The 13,763-nt window shown below is 43.9% G+C and overlaps 1 long non-coding RNA gene across 1 annotated transcript; it reads right to left on the minus strand.

Moving 5' to 3' along the window:
• Positions 1-494: 494 nt before the first annotated feature.
• On the minus strand, positions 495-13,473 carry LOC136572006 (uncharacterized). The gene is made up of 3 exons (XR_010785732.1): positions 13,416-13,473; positions 5,280-5,324; positions 495-596 (listed from the first exon to the last, which is right to left on the minus strand). It is a non-coding gene; the product is annotated as an uncharacterized lncRNA (long non-coding RNA).
• Between the last annotated feature and the right edge of the window lie 290 nt (positions 13,474-13,763).

Here is a 13,763-nt window from a genome sequence, read left to right on the forward strand (position 1 = left end):
TAATTAGCATCCAAATTTAATGTGCATAATCTAATTCTCTCACTTCCTGATGCCATTTATATAAAGGAAACGTCGCATGGTTACCTCCACGTGGTGTTTCCTTGGTAACGCAGAGAACTATGCAAAATGGTGAACATATTTTTTTTCTCGGTATCTGTAAAGTAACCACGACTTCATAAGATTTTCCACCAGTACTAAATTAACTCGGGCGAAGCCGGATATATCATATCAGCTAGTATATATATATATATATATCGGTGCCATATTTCTTATGACGGAGGCACTATACAACCCACAGTGCCTATATGTCCATTATACACAGCTGGATTTTATAGTAGTTTTGAGGCTTTACACAAATTCATAGAAAACCAATATAATGTCTGGCACAGGGCATTAGGCGTGGATTGTAAAAGAGAGGTTCTTTATTTCGTGCTGTTTACACCCCCCTCTGCCCCCTTGGGTTCTGTACTCAGTATAACACAGTGTATCAGATTTACCTGGCTCACCAGCATTGCATGGCTTATTGGAAGACTCGTAGTAAGTTCCGCCTTCTTCAGATAATTTGATATCGTAGACCTTCGGCAATGTTTCGTGCCCTCCACATGTGGATAAATATGTATAATATTACACTTCAGCTATATTATATAGTTACATATAAAGACATATCAAGTTTAAGCAGGAGGGGAGAAAGAACGGAATGACAGGAAAAGCAGGTCAAATCTTGTTCCTCTTGCTCATCCTAATATCTTCTAGAGTGAAGGAGCAGCTGCATCCCCCTCCTTACCTATTCCTGTCTACTGGTTAAAGGGGTTGTCCCGTGATAGCAAGTGGGGTTAAGCACTTCTGTATGGCCATAATAATGCACTTTGTAATATACATCGTGCATTAAATATTGGCCATACAGAAGTTATACACTTACCCCCTCCAGTGCTGGCATCCCCGCCTCCATGGCGCCGACCAAAGCTGCCTTCTGCCTGGATTAGACGCGCTTGCGCTGTCTGCCCTTTTCTGTCCGGCTTCGGCGTGCTTGCGCAGCACAGGTCTTCTGCGCATGCGCAGAATGTAATCCTGCCTGTGATGTTAAGGCCCATTATCGCTCAAAATTCATTCAAACGAACAACAACTGTTGAGCAACAATTGTTTAGTGTGAATGTAAAAAAATAGTTCACTTTGTCGTCACGGTTTGTTAAGCTGAGTTTTCAGTCAGCTTAAAAAACCTCGTTTGCTTTCTGGCTTCTTGTCCTGTGTAAATACTGCCTGCTCAGGGCTTTATGTGGGAGGTGAAGGAGCAAGAAGCGGATGAGAAGCCTGGGAACCAGCGACTAGTCGAGAAAGCTTAAAAATCACCAAAATTTCTTTAAAAATATATTTAGCACAAAAATGTGATTTATACAATAGGTCATTTTCTGATGGTACATTCCGTTAAAATAGACTGAAATATGAAAAAAACGCAATTGTGTTATTGTTTTTACGGCATGCACGGTGCTCTAAAAAGGACATGTTCACTTTATTCTGTTAGCACAGTTACACTGATAATTTTTAATTTTTTAAAAATCTTATTACTTCTAAAAATAAAAAAAAAACGATCACTTTTAAAACATTTTTTTCGCCACATATTGAGACATTACTTTTTTTTATTTTTCCCCTTATAGGGCTGTATGGAGGCTGTTTTTTTGTAGAGTGAGATGTAGATACTCAAAAATGCAATTTTGGCATTGCGTATTTTTTTAATGACATTTACTGTGCATTTTACAAAATGCTATATTTTAATAGTTCAGATTTTACATATGTAACAATACCAATTTGTTTGGACTTTATCACATCAGCATTTAGGAGTTCCTCTTTTCTGCTCCATTTGGCCTTATGGAGTTGTGTCCTTCCTGCTCTGTACACTGATACAGCAGCCTGGTTATCAGCCATGTGGACAGGGTCTCCAGCGCCAGACCCCTGCCGATCAGCCATTGATGACTTATCCTGACTATAGGTCATCCATCTGTCAGAGCTGGACAACACCTTTTACGGCTGTATGGTTTAGTTGTTAAAACCGCTGTTTGCTTGAAAATCGGATTGGCCAATAACAATCAGTGTAAAAACCATATCTAGAAGGAGTTGTCGGAATCAAATGAAACTTTCTATTTGTGATTGTAACATAGTTATACGTGATTACAATATCAGAGCAAAAGTATAATTTATTGTAGAATAACAACCTCTTGTAGGGAGGCTCTAGTACCGTGTTGGGCCGCCTGTAGCTTGGATACAAGATGTCATATGGGCGGCATGTGGGCTCTACTATCCTGTTGGGCCACCTCTAGCTTGGATACAAAATGTGATACGGGGGGCATGGAGGCTGTAGTACCCTGTTGTACCACCTCTGGCAAGATGTGATACAGGTGGGCATGGAGGCTCTAGTACCCTGTTGAACCGCCTCTAGCTTGCATGCAAGATGTGAAACAGGCAGATAAGGAGGCACACAGGTTCCTTTTGTTATCCTGCAGCAGGTTAGTCCTCATTTGCTGTAACTGAGCCTCTAGATTGTGTAGACTCAAAGGCTGTCAAAGTTGGCATCCTAGATGTTCCCATCTATTTTCTATTAATAATAAATCTGGTGACCCGGAAGCCACGGAAGTGTGGTAATGTTGGGAGGCATTCCTGTGACATCCTTGTGTGTGCAACCAAGCATTATTCTGCTGCCTCTTGGAAGCCGCCATAAGAGGAACACATGTGGTTGCAAAATGACCTGAACATATCGCTGAGCTGTCAATGTCCCTCGTACTTCTACTATGGGTGACCAACTATCATATGCGATGGCCCCCTAAACCATCACTCCAGCAGTGGGGGCAGTGTGCCACACCACAGCAAAGGCAGGATTGAGGTGCTAACCCCTAGGTCTCCAGACATGAGCATGTAGTGGCCCAAAACACCTATTCCTGGTTCCCCTCATGTGGTGAAGAATAGAAGAGTAAGAGCAGTTTCTTGAGGTCCGCAATGTCAAGAACCAATAGAGAGTGGGAAGTGAGTAAGAGAAAGAGAGCGTGAAGAGTGAGGAAAGTCTAGACCACCATGCAGAGGTACTGTAAGCAGTGAGTGTCTGTGGAGAGTTTTCCCCTTTCCAGGAGCGGCACCCTACAGATAACATGGACTGTAGGGCCGATATCATCCTGAGTATATTCTCTGAGAAAGTTCACCCTTCCAGGAGAAGTACCATACAGATAATGAGGACTGTAGGACCGGCATCATTCTGAGTTACCTCCCTGACCTCCCTTCTGCTGTCTCGCCTGCATTGGTGTTTTTATTCTGTAATGTGCTAAAGTTTTCCAAGTAAATTTTTACCAGGCCCTGACTATTCCCAGGGACTGAGGCACTGAAATACTAGAACGTGTGTTGACTCTCTTTATTAGTGCCGAGGTTCATTCCGGTGACTAGGGAACGGTGGTATCACGCATGACAAGTCAACAGTCCACTACATGTATATAAGCGATCCCTATCCTAGGGGTGTCCGGAAGAGGCCAGCGATACTCAGGCCAAAGTCACGTGCGTACCTCTAGGGAGGAGTCTGATAAGAGACAACCCGGTTCCACTGCATAGTAGTCCAGTTTCATCATTCATGATACCACTGCAAGTGAAATTGACAATGGGTGGGTATCAAAGGCAGTACATGTAATGCACAATGTGAGACCAAGTGTCGTTCAGCCAAGCATCTGAAAATAGTTCCAACAGACACAGGGACTTGTAACAAGGGTGCTATCTGTCCCTGTATGGTGGACAACGAAACAGTTGGAGCCGTTCATACTTGTCGGACGATCAGACCATGCTCTCTATTAGTGTTCTGTCGAGGGTGTCCTGAGCCCAGTTGCTTTGTGTGTGTGCCCTCATGCATCCACTGGTCCCAACACCTAACAGCCTGATCAGAATAGCCCAGGTGGTGGGCAATTTATTGATACGACTATCTAGCTTCTCGCATTCCAATAATGCAGCCCCTCTCAAACTCTTTTAACTGGGTGAAATCTCTTCAATTGCATTGTACAGGCATGTCTATTGGTCAACAAACTCTACACTAGCAGGAAAAAAGTCCACTACACACAAGTACCCTCTGAGAGCCTTTTTATAGGCCTATGGTGGAACCATTTTTAGGGTCTGCAGGTGGCAAGACCATTCATCTAATCATGTCACAACTCTCATCATTTACATACATCTGCATGCAAAAGTTTTAGAGCAAAAGGACAACTCCTTCTAGGTCCTTGATTTTTTTTTGACAAAGACTGTATTTACAGTAAAACTGCATGCTGTCATACGTTTCAAGCATATCTCAGATTCCTGGCAGCAGCTCCATGTGGTTGTGGCTTTAGTCACATTTTCTGAAAAGAATGAGCATGAGTAGAAATAATCTGACAGATGACCAGCAGAGCAGATTCATTGCCATTAACCCTTGCCTCATCACATCTCTGCTGACTAGTGAGTTCAGGTGACGGTGAAGCTACTATGGCTTACAATATGAAGAGGTATATTGCCTGATAGTGTGATGGGGCACTGGCTAGCATTGTGGTGGGGCACTGCAGCCGGCAATATGCAATACTATGGTTGGCATTAAGGTGGAGTACTGTGGCGGCATATAGGTCGCTATGGCTGGTATTGTGATTGGACACTGTAGCTGGCAATAAGCAATACTATGGTTGGCACTGAGGTAGAGTACTGTGACTGCAATATAGGTCGCCGTGGCTGGCATTGTGATAAAGCACTGTAGCTGGCAATGAGCTGGAGAATTGTGGCTGGGTCACTGTGGTTGGCATATTGGTGTTGCACTGTAGAAATGAATATTAAAATCTCATCTTTCATGTTTCACATTTTGGGTGTACTCTATAAACAGAAAAATTTGGCAATTAATATTATTTGACTTTTAGTGAATATTTGTAGTAAATGAAGGGGAGCCCTGGTGTGGGGGACGGCATTGTGGCAAATATGACTTCCCAACATTAACCATTGCAAGGTCATTTTATAGGAGGTGTTCACTAGTATTTGTATCTCTTGGTCCCGGTCAACATGGACATTGAACCAGCCATCTGCAGCGTGAGCCGCTATAACTTATAGCATTCTGAGCAATTTTAAAAAAAAAAATTGCTAGGAAACTCGTTTCTTTCTCAATGACTCCCAACAGTTCCAAGTAACCAACCCATATGACATAACATCATGTATATTATTTCTTACAAATCCGTCACTTCTTTATTAATATCTGGTAAACAGATTTCACATACTTACTATGTTCACATACTTATCATACTCACATTGCCCATTTACCAGTTCTTCACCAGATATTCCAGGTAAATTTCCTGTTAGAATTAAAGACAGAACATGTCTCTCCTCCGATCTCTATGAATTGTCATTCAGTCAGTCATCTCTACATCATAGAAGTTCCCTAAGTTTCCTCTAATTATGCTCTGGTATTAGGAAGTGCATTACTTCTAACAAACTGAGTAATAACAGACTGACACTAAGAACTTGTCCTACTTAGGGTTCAGTCGGACGAGCGTTTTTATGTGCGCATGTTACCTGCGTTTGCAATCTGCATGTATTAAGAACCAATGCTTTTCAATGGCAGCGGTCATATGCCTGATATTTACCTGAGCACAAAAATGTGCAGCGGTAAATATAGGGCAGCACATTTTAAAACGCAGGTAACTGCGGCATCCCTCTTTTTTTGGGTTGTGAAACCCCTGGATGCTATCACATCCAGGGGTTTCACCTTGTGTTCAATGGGGCCGGTGGCAGCAGTGCCGACTCCATTGAGAACATACAGTGAAGATCGCGATCCTCTGGCACAGCCGGCGCTACAGCTGGATCCATTGACAGCAATGAGCTGCCGGCAAGCCCTGCAGCAATTTTCGGGAAAGGGCTTTAAATATAAGTCCTTCCTTGAAAATCATCTCTAAAATCTGTAAAAAGTAATGACAATTATTGAATGACAGCTGAGAGCTGCCTCTGATTGGTCACAGTGCTCCGCTAATCAGAGGCAGCCCTTTCAGCAGAGCACTTCAGAGCAGAGCAGGGAGCAGACCCGGCTGGATGCGCCTAAGCCCCGGCAGCTGCAAAGAGGTGAGTATATATATATTTTATTTTTTTTACACATTTCAGGGATGATTTTTCACGGAAGGGCTTATATTTAAAGCCCTTCCCCGAAAATCACTGCAGGGCTTGCTGGCAGCGAATTGCTTTCAATGGATCCAGCTGTAGCGCCGGCTTCATTGAATTCAATGGGAGAACATCACGCTGCTCTGCTCATCTCTGCCGGGAGCCCCCTTGTCACTGGACAATGTGACAATGCTGTCACAGTGTTCAGTGACAAGGGGACTCTCCACAGAAATGAAGAAATCCTCTGCCAAAGCTGTCACAACTGTGGCAGAGGAGCTCAATGTTTTCTGCCACTGGCCCCATTGGCCGAAGGTGAAACCCCTGGATGTGACAGCATCCAGGGGTTTCACATCCAAAGAATCCTCTGCTGCAGCTGTCACAGTCTCAGCAGGGGATAGTGGGCAGCACAATTTAAGTGTGCAAAAATGCAGCCAAGTGAGGTTTTTTTCAGCGTGCCACCCACTTCAGTTACGCAAGTTTTTTTTAGGCATGTGATTTTGCGCACATAAATTAGCACATAAAATCACCGGTCTGACTGAGCCCTCATCAGGTATTTTCTCTGAGGCCTCTTCTCCTTCACACTCTTTTATCCTATGGTTTATCACATTTACCACCAGTCCACCATCAGGACTGGTGGTGCTTTTATAATTTTGCTGGTTCTACTATTTTTACTGGTATGTATCTATACTAGCATAACTTCTATTATCTCCTGATTAATTTCTTTATGAATGGAAACGTGTCAAGCAGATATGATTAGGACTGACAGTGCAGATTTATAAGCACAGGCACTAGCATGGTTATACCTCAGCCAGAGAGCAAATACTATCAGTGAGCATCGCAATAGTAGGGAAAAACTCACTGAGAGTGTGCGGTAGTGCTAGGTAATGCTATTTGAGTTTGCTCAATAGTGGACCCCAGTAATATGTCTGTAGCAAAAGTATATGTGAAACCCTGAAAACATTCAGTAGAAACTGCAAAGGCGGACCCCAGTATCACCTCTGTAGCAAGAGCATAGGCAGACCCCAGTAACATTTCTATAGCAAGAGTAGAGGCGGACCTCAGTAACATTTCTGTAGCAAAAATATAGGGATACCCCAGTAAAATTTCTGTAGCAAGAGTTTAGGCGGACCCCAGTAACATTTCTGTAGCAAAAGTATAGGAAGACCCCAGTAACATTACTGTAGCAAGAGTATAGGTTAACCCCTCAAACCATTCAGTAGAGACTGCATGGGCGGACCCCACTAACATTTCTGTAGCAAAAGCATAGGCGGACCCCAGTAACATTTCTGTATCAGGAGTATAGGCAGACCCCTGTAACATTCCTTTAGCAAGAGTATAGGCGGACCCCAGTAACATTTCTGTAGCAAAAATATAGGCGAACCCCTGTAAAATTTCTGTATCAAGAGTATAGGTAGACCCCTGTAACATTTCTGTAGCAAGAGTATATGCGGACCCCAGTAACATTTCTACAGCAAGAGAATAGGCGTACCCCTGTAACATTTCTGTAGCAAACGTTTAGGCAGACCCCAGTAACATTTCTGTAGCAAGAGTATAAGCGGACCCCAGTAACATTTATGAAGCGAGAGTATAGGCGGACCTCAGTAACATTTCTATAGCAAGAGTAGTGGTGGACCTCAGTAACATTTCTGTAGCAAAAATATAGGGAGACCCCTGTAACATTCCTGTAGCAAGAGTATAGGCGGACCCCACTAACATTTCTGTAGCAAGAGTATAGGCGGACCCCAGTGACATTTTTGTAGCAAGAGTATATGCGAACCCCTTAAATCATTCGGTAGAAACTGCATAGGCGGACCCCAGTAACTTTTCTGTAGCAAAAGTATAGGCAGATCCCTGTAACATTTTTGTAGCAAGAGTATAGGCGGACCCCAGTAACATTTCTATAGAAAGAGCATAGGCAGACCCCAGTAACATTTCTGTAGCAAGAGTATAGGCGGACCTCAGTAACATTTATGTAGCAAGAGTATAGGCGGACCCCAGTAACATTTCTATAGCAAAAGTATAGGCAGACCCCAGTAACATTTCTGTAGCAAGAGTATTGGCGAACCCCTCAAACCATTCAGTAGAAACTGCATAGGCGGACCCCACTAACATTTCTGTAGCAAAAGTATAGGCGGACCCCAGTAACATTTCTATAGCACGAGTATGGGCGGACCCCAGTAACATTTCTGTAGCAAAGATATAGATGAACCACTGTAACATTTCTGTATCCAGAGTATATGTGGACCCCAGTAACATTTCTACAGCAAGAGAATAGGCAGACCCCAATAACATTTCTATAGCAAGAGAATAGGCGGACCCTAGTAACATTTCTATAGAAAGAGCATAGGCAGACCCCAGTAACATTTCTGTAGCAAGAGTATAGGCGGACATCAGTAACATTTATGTAGCAAGAGTATAGGCGGACCCCAGTAACATTTCTATAGCAAAAGTATAGGCAGACCCCAGTAACATTTCTGTAGCAAGAGTATTGGCGAACCCCTCAAAACATTCAGTAGAAACTGCATAGGCGGACCCCACTAACATTTCTGTAGCAAAAGTATAGGCGGACCCCAGTAACATTTCTATAGCACGAGTATGGGCGGACCCCAGTAACATTTCTGTAGCAAAAGTATAGATGAACCACTGTAACATTTCTGTATCAAGAGTATATGTGGACCCCAGTAACATTTCTACAGCAAGAGAATAGGCAGACCCCAATAACATTTATGTAGCAAGAGAATAGGCGGACCCTAGTAACATTTCTGTAGCAAAAGTATAGGCAGACCCCAGTAACATTTATGCAGCAAGAGTATAGGCGGACCAAAGTAACATTTCTATAGCAAGAGTAGAGGCGGACCTCAGTAACATTTCTGTAGCAAAAGTATATGTGAACCCCTCAAACCATTCAGTAAAAACTGCATAGGGGGACCTCAGTAACATTTCTGTAGCAAAAGTATAGGAAGACCCCAGTAACATTTCTGCAGCAAGAGTATAGGCGGACCCCTCAAACCATTCAGTGGAGCCTGCATGGGTGGACCCCACTAACATTTCTGTAGCAAAAGTATAGGCAGACCCCTGTAACATTCCTTTAACAAGAGTATATGCGGACCCCAGTAACATTTCTGTAGCAAAAGTTTAGGCAGACCCCAGTAACATATCTGTAGCAAGAGTATAAGCGGACCCCAGTAACATTTATGAAGCAAGAGTATAGGCGGACCCCAGTAACATTTCTATAGCAAGAGTATAGGCGGACCTCAGTAACATTTCTATAGCAAGAGTTGTGGCGGACCTCAGTAACATTTCTGTAGCAAGGGTTTAGGCGAACCCCAATAACATTTCTGTAGCAAAAGTATATGCAAACCCCTCAAACCATGCAGTAGAAACTACATAGGCGTACCTCAGTAACATTTCTGTAGCAAAATATAGGCTGACCCCAGTAACATTTCTGTAGCAAAAGTATAGGTGAACCCCACAAAACATTCAGTAGAGACTGCATAGGCCGACCCCTCTGACATTTCTGTATCAAAAGTATAGGCGAACCCCAGTAACATTTCTGTAGTAAATGTATATGCAAACCCCTCAAACCATTCAGTAGAAACTGCGTAGGCGGACCTCAGTAACATTTCTGTAGCAAAAGTATAGGGAAAGACCAGTAACATTTCTGTAGCAAGAGTGTAGGTGAACCCCTCAAACCATTCAGTAGAGACTGCATAGGCGGACCCCAATAACATTTCTGTAGCAAAAGTATAGGCAGACCCCAGTAACATTTCTGTAGCAAAAATATACGGAGACCTCAGTAACATTTCTGTAGTAAGAGTATAGGCGAACGCCTCAAACCATTCAGTAGAGACTGCATAGGTGGACCCCACTAACATTTCTGTAGCAAAAGTATAGGCGGACCCCAGTAACATTTCTATAGCAAGAGTATAGGCGGACCCCAGTAACATTTCTATAGCAAGAGTATAGGCGGACCCCAGTGTGGGGGGTCAAACTCTGACCGTTGAGCGGATGCTGCCTGCTTCCAAATTAGTCTTTAGATATGGGTACCCATAGACGACACAAATGGACAACCACATGCAGGATGAGATTGCCAGAGTGAAGTAAGTTTATTCAAAGAATTTACAGATGATATAGGAAAGGTTTGCTGACGTATTGATTTGATTACTGCGCATGCCCCAGGCATGCATAACATCTGCAGATTTTTAATGAGCATTACACATCTTTCAAAGGAGTCTCCTACATGAACAATGTATCAATGTCCGGTGACACCTGTAATAAAAACAAAACATTCCTTGACGCTTCTGCTAGAAAGGAGTGAACTCTCTCAAGGGAAAGAATGCATGAGAAAGAGGGGAAGCTGATAAGGATTCGAAGTCATTATTATAATTGGGTCTAACATTCTTCTAGGTAAAAGGTGAAATTAATACAGATACATGATTGAAGCAATACAAGCAAAAAGATACAAAATGGAGTCGCTGTAAGAAGACGCAAATTATAAACACATAAGTATTCTGTGAAATACACTTATCAATTTAAAGGCATAAACGTGAATTAACCCCTCACACCAGTAACATTGCTATAGCAAGAGTATAGGCGGTCCCCAGTAACATTTTTGTAGCAAAAGTATAGGTGGACTATAGAGCAGGGCCCAAATAAATTACCCCACTGTACAGCACTGATAACTGGGCCTTAATTCACTGCACACAGAGACTTGTAGATAGCGGAGGCTCTAAGCTGTGACTTGAAAAAATTAACCCGCTGTCTTGTGCTGATACCTAGGGGTCATTTACTGCTCGCAGAGACTTGTAGATAATAGAGGCTGTGTGGAGTGGGAGAAGACTCTAAAGCCAGTGGATAGTGCTGGTAACTGCGGCTATCTCAACCCCACCAAGGAAGTGGTATTGTGAGACGCTCTACACAGCGGCAGAGCTGAAATACTTTGCAGTGGCCCCGGTAATATTACAGTACTGTTTACCGGTGAGACTGCTGTCTAATTCACTGCAGACACAGAACTGTATAACTGAAGTCATTTGCAGTAGGCTAGGAAATGTTAGAGTGCAGTTTCACGGTGAGAGCTGTTTGTACGGCACTGCAGGCTGAGAACACTATTACTGAAAGGCTGGGAACAGGCCTAGATGCATAATACAAAAATTGGTGCACTACTGCTCCCAGCCAGCCACAACTGTAAAGCACACGGTCAGATGTAGCGCTAAAAAGGACCATTGGGGTTCTTGTACGGAGGATCAGCTGTGTATAACTTTCCCTATAGAAGCAGCTCTGTCCCTAAACTCTGCGTTATGCACTGCAGACACAAAACGCTATAGTTGAAATGGCCTGAACAGTCCGAGATGCTTAAAAAAAAAAATGGTGCATTACTGCTCCCAGCCAGCCACAACAGTAATGCACACTATGAGGAATAGCCCTAAGAAGGACCGTTGGGGTTCTTGATGACACGATCCTACTCTAACACTGTCCCTTTATCAGCAGCAGCACTAGCCCAAACCTCTGCCAGCATGCGTCTGAGGCGAGCCGCGGGCGGGACCACTTTAAATACTCGGCGGTCACCTGATCGGCCCAGCCACTCACTACTGTGGGGGGAGAGGACTGGCATGTAACAGCAGGAAGTGGTAATGCCTTCCCTGCAGGTCTATTGGCTAGAAAATGGCGCTAAACATGCGGGAAAGGAAATGCAATTGACTCGAGTACCGCAGGGTGTTCGACTTGAGTAACGAGCATCTCGAGTACTCTAATACTCGAACGAGCATCAAGCTCGGACGAGTGTGCTCGCTCATCTTTAGTTTTTACCATTAGAAAGTCACATTGACAATCGCTTAAAAAAAACCGCAGCGATACAGCGTTAAAATACGCGCAAGAAAAACACAAGTGGGTGTCCACCCTGAGAGGGGAGAACCAACTAACAGTGTGCTGTGGTGTAAGAAAATGTGTCTGTGTGCTCTTAACTAAAGGAAGTATAATTATATTAGATACTATCAACAGTGAACTATATTTATCTAGTGTACTATATATTGATATTACAGCCTGAGTAATACAGAGGGAAGTTCCCAGAACCTGACTGAGGGACTTCTTCATGAATGACCTTAATGAATAGAGTGTAATCACTTATTATACATCCCTATCAAGTAGGAGATTGAGCTCAACACGTTTATGAGAACTCTCTCTATTGTTTGGAGCGGAGGCCCATGCATCATGGAGTCTTATTATTAACCATAACTATGTGGGTTGTCTTTATATACGTGTCTTGCCTTTTTGGCCAATTATTGTAATAAATATCTTAATAAAGTTATATTTTAACAGGGACCTTATTTCTGTGATTCCCCTCTTTTATCATATGGTTTAATATTTGCATTTACAGCCAGTGAAAGCATGTATCTCAACTAGAGATGAGCGAGTATACTCGCTAAAGGCAATTGCTCGAGCGAGCATTGCCTTTAGCGAGTACCTGCCCGCTCGAGACTGAAGGTTCGGGTGCCAGCGCGGGGGAGCAGTGAGTAGCAGCAGTCAGCAGGAGGGAGCGGGGGGGAAGAGAGGGAGAGAGAGATCTCCCCTCCGTTCCTCCCCGCTCTCCCCCACAGCTCCCTGCCCGCCGCCGGCACCCGAACGTTCAGTCTCGAGCGGGCAGGTACTCGCTAAAGGCAATGCTCGCTTGAGCAATTGCCTTTAGCGAGTATACTCGCTCATCTATAATCTCAACCATTTTGAATTTGGTGGAGCAGTCCCATATAAATCCCAGTGGGCAGGAGACATGTCCTCTGGGGTGCCATGAATGGAGGAAAATAAAAAAAGGTTTACACCCCCCATTTACTCCCTGATGCACCAGTCCACACCTCTATGGCCCCTTCTCTGCTGATTTGCCTTGTGGTAGCATGCGATTGCTGCATTACCGATTCTGTGGCTGGTCACAGTGATCATTATGCAGAGTGATAGCACTCCAGCACTCTCCTATACTAATGCAGGGTAGGAGCTGTCATTTTGCATACTGTGGGCAGTGAGAAGCTGGTAGGCTGGTGCAGCCCAGCCCTCCTCCATGACTTGGAGCTCAGCTCTGAGTCAAAGTTCAAAGTTTGTTTATTTATAAACATTACCATTTCAGAATTAAACACCCACGGGGTCATCGTACATACCTGTCCCGGGTTCATGCTGCTCGTAGTACAAGAAGCATGAACCTGATGACAGAATCCCTTTAAGTGGTTAGGTGAGATTCTTGATTACTGATGAGGCAGACAGCCCTATATATTTTTCTAATAAGTAATTAATTTCCATTTGGATCTTACCATAGAATAACACTCCCCATATGTAAAGTTGTGCAATCCAGAGCGCCGCCATCTCTGCAGATAGAAGAGACACAGAATTATACATTATAGAGGACAGGAACCAGCAGTGATATTTATCATATATACTGATTGGGTGAAAGGCTAGGTATAAGGGTGCGTTCCCACGAACGTATATCGGCTCGGTTTTCACGCCGAGCCGATATACGTTGTCCTCGTGTGCAGAGGGGGGAGGCTGGAAGAGCCCAGGAGCAGAAACTCTGCTCCCGCCCCCTCTCTGCCTCCTCTCTACCCCTCTGCACTATTTGCAATGGGGAGAGGCGGAACGGGGGTGGGGCTAATTCCCAGACC

This window comes from Eleutherodactylus coqui, chromosome 6 (genome assembly GCF_035609145.1).
Source record: "Eleutherodactylus coqui strain aEleCoq1 chromosome 6, aEleCoq1.hap1, whole genome shotgun sequence".
NCBI lineage: Eukaryota > Metazoa > Chordata > Amphibia > Anura > Eleutherodactylidae > Eleutherodactylus > Eleutherodactylus coqui.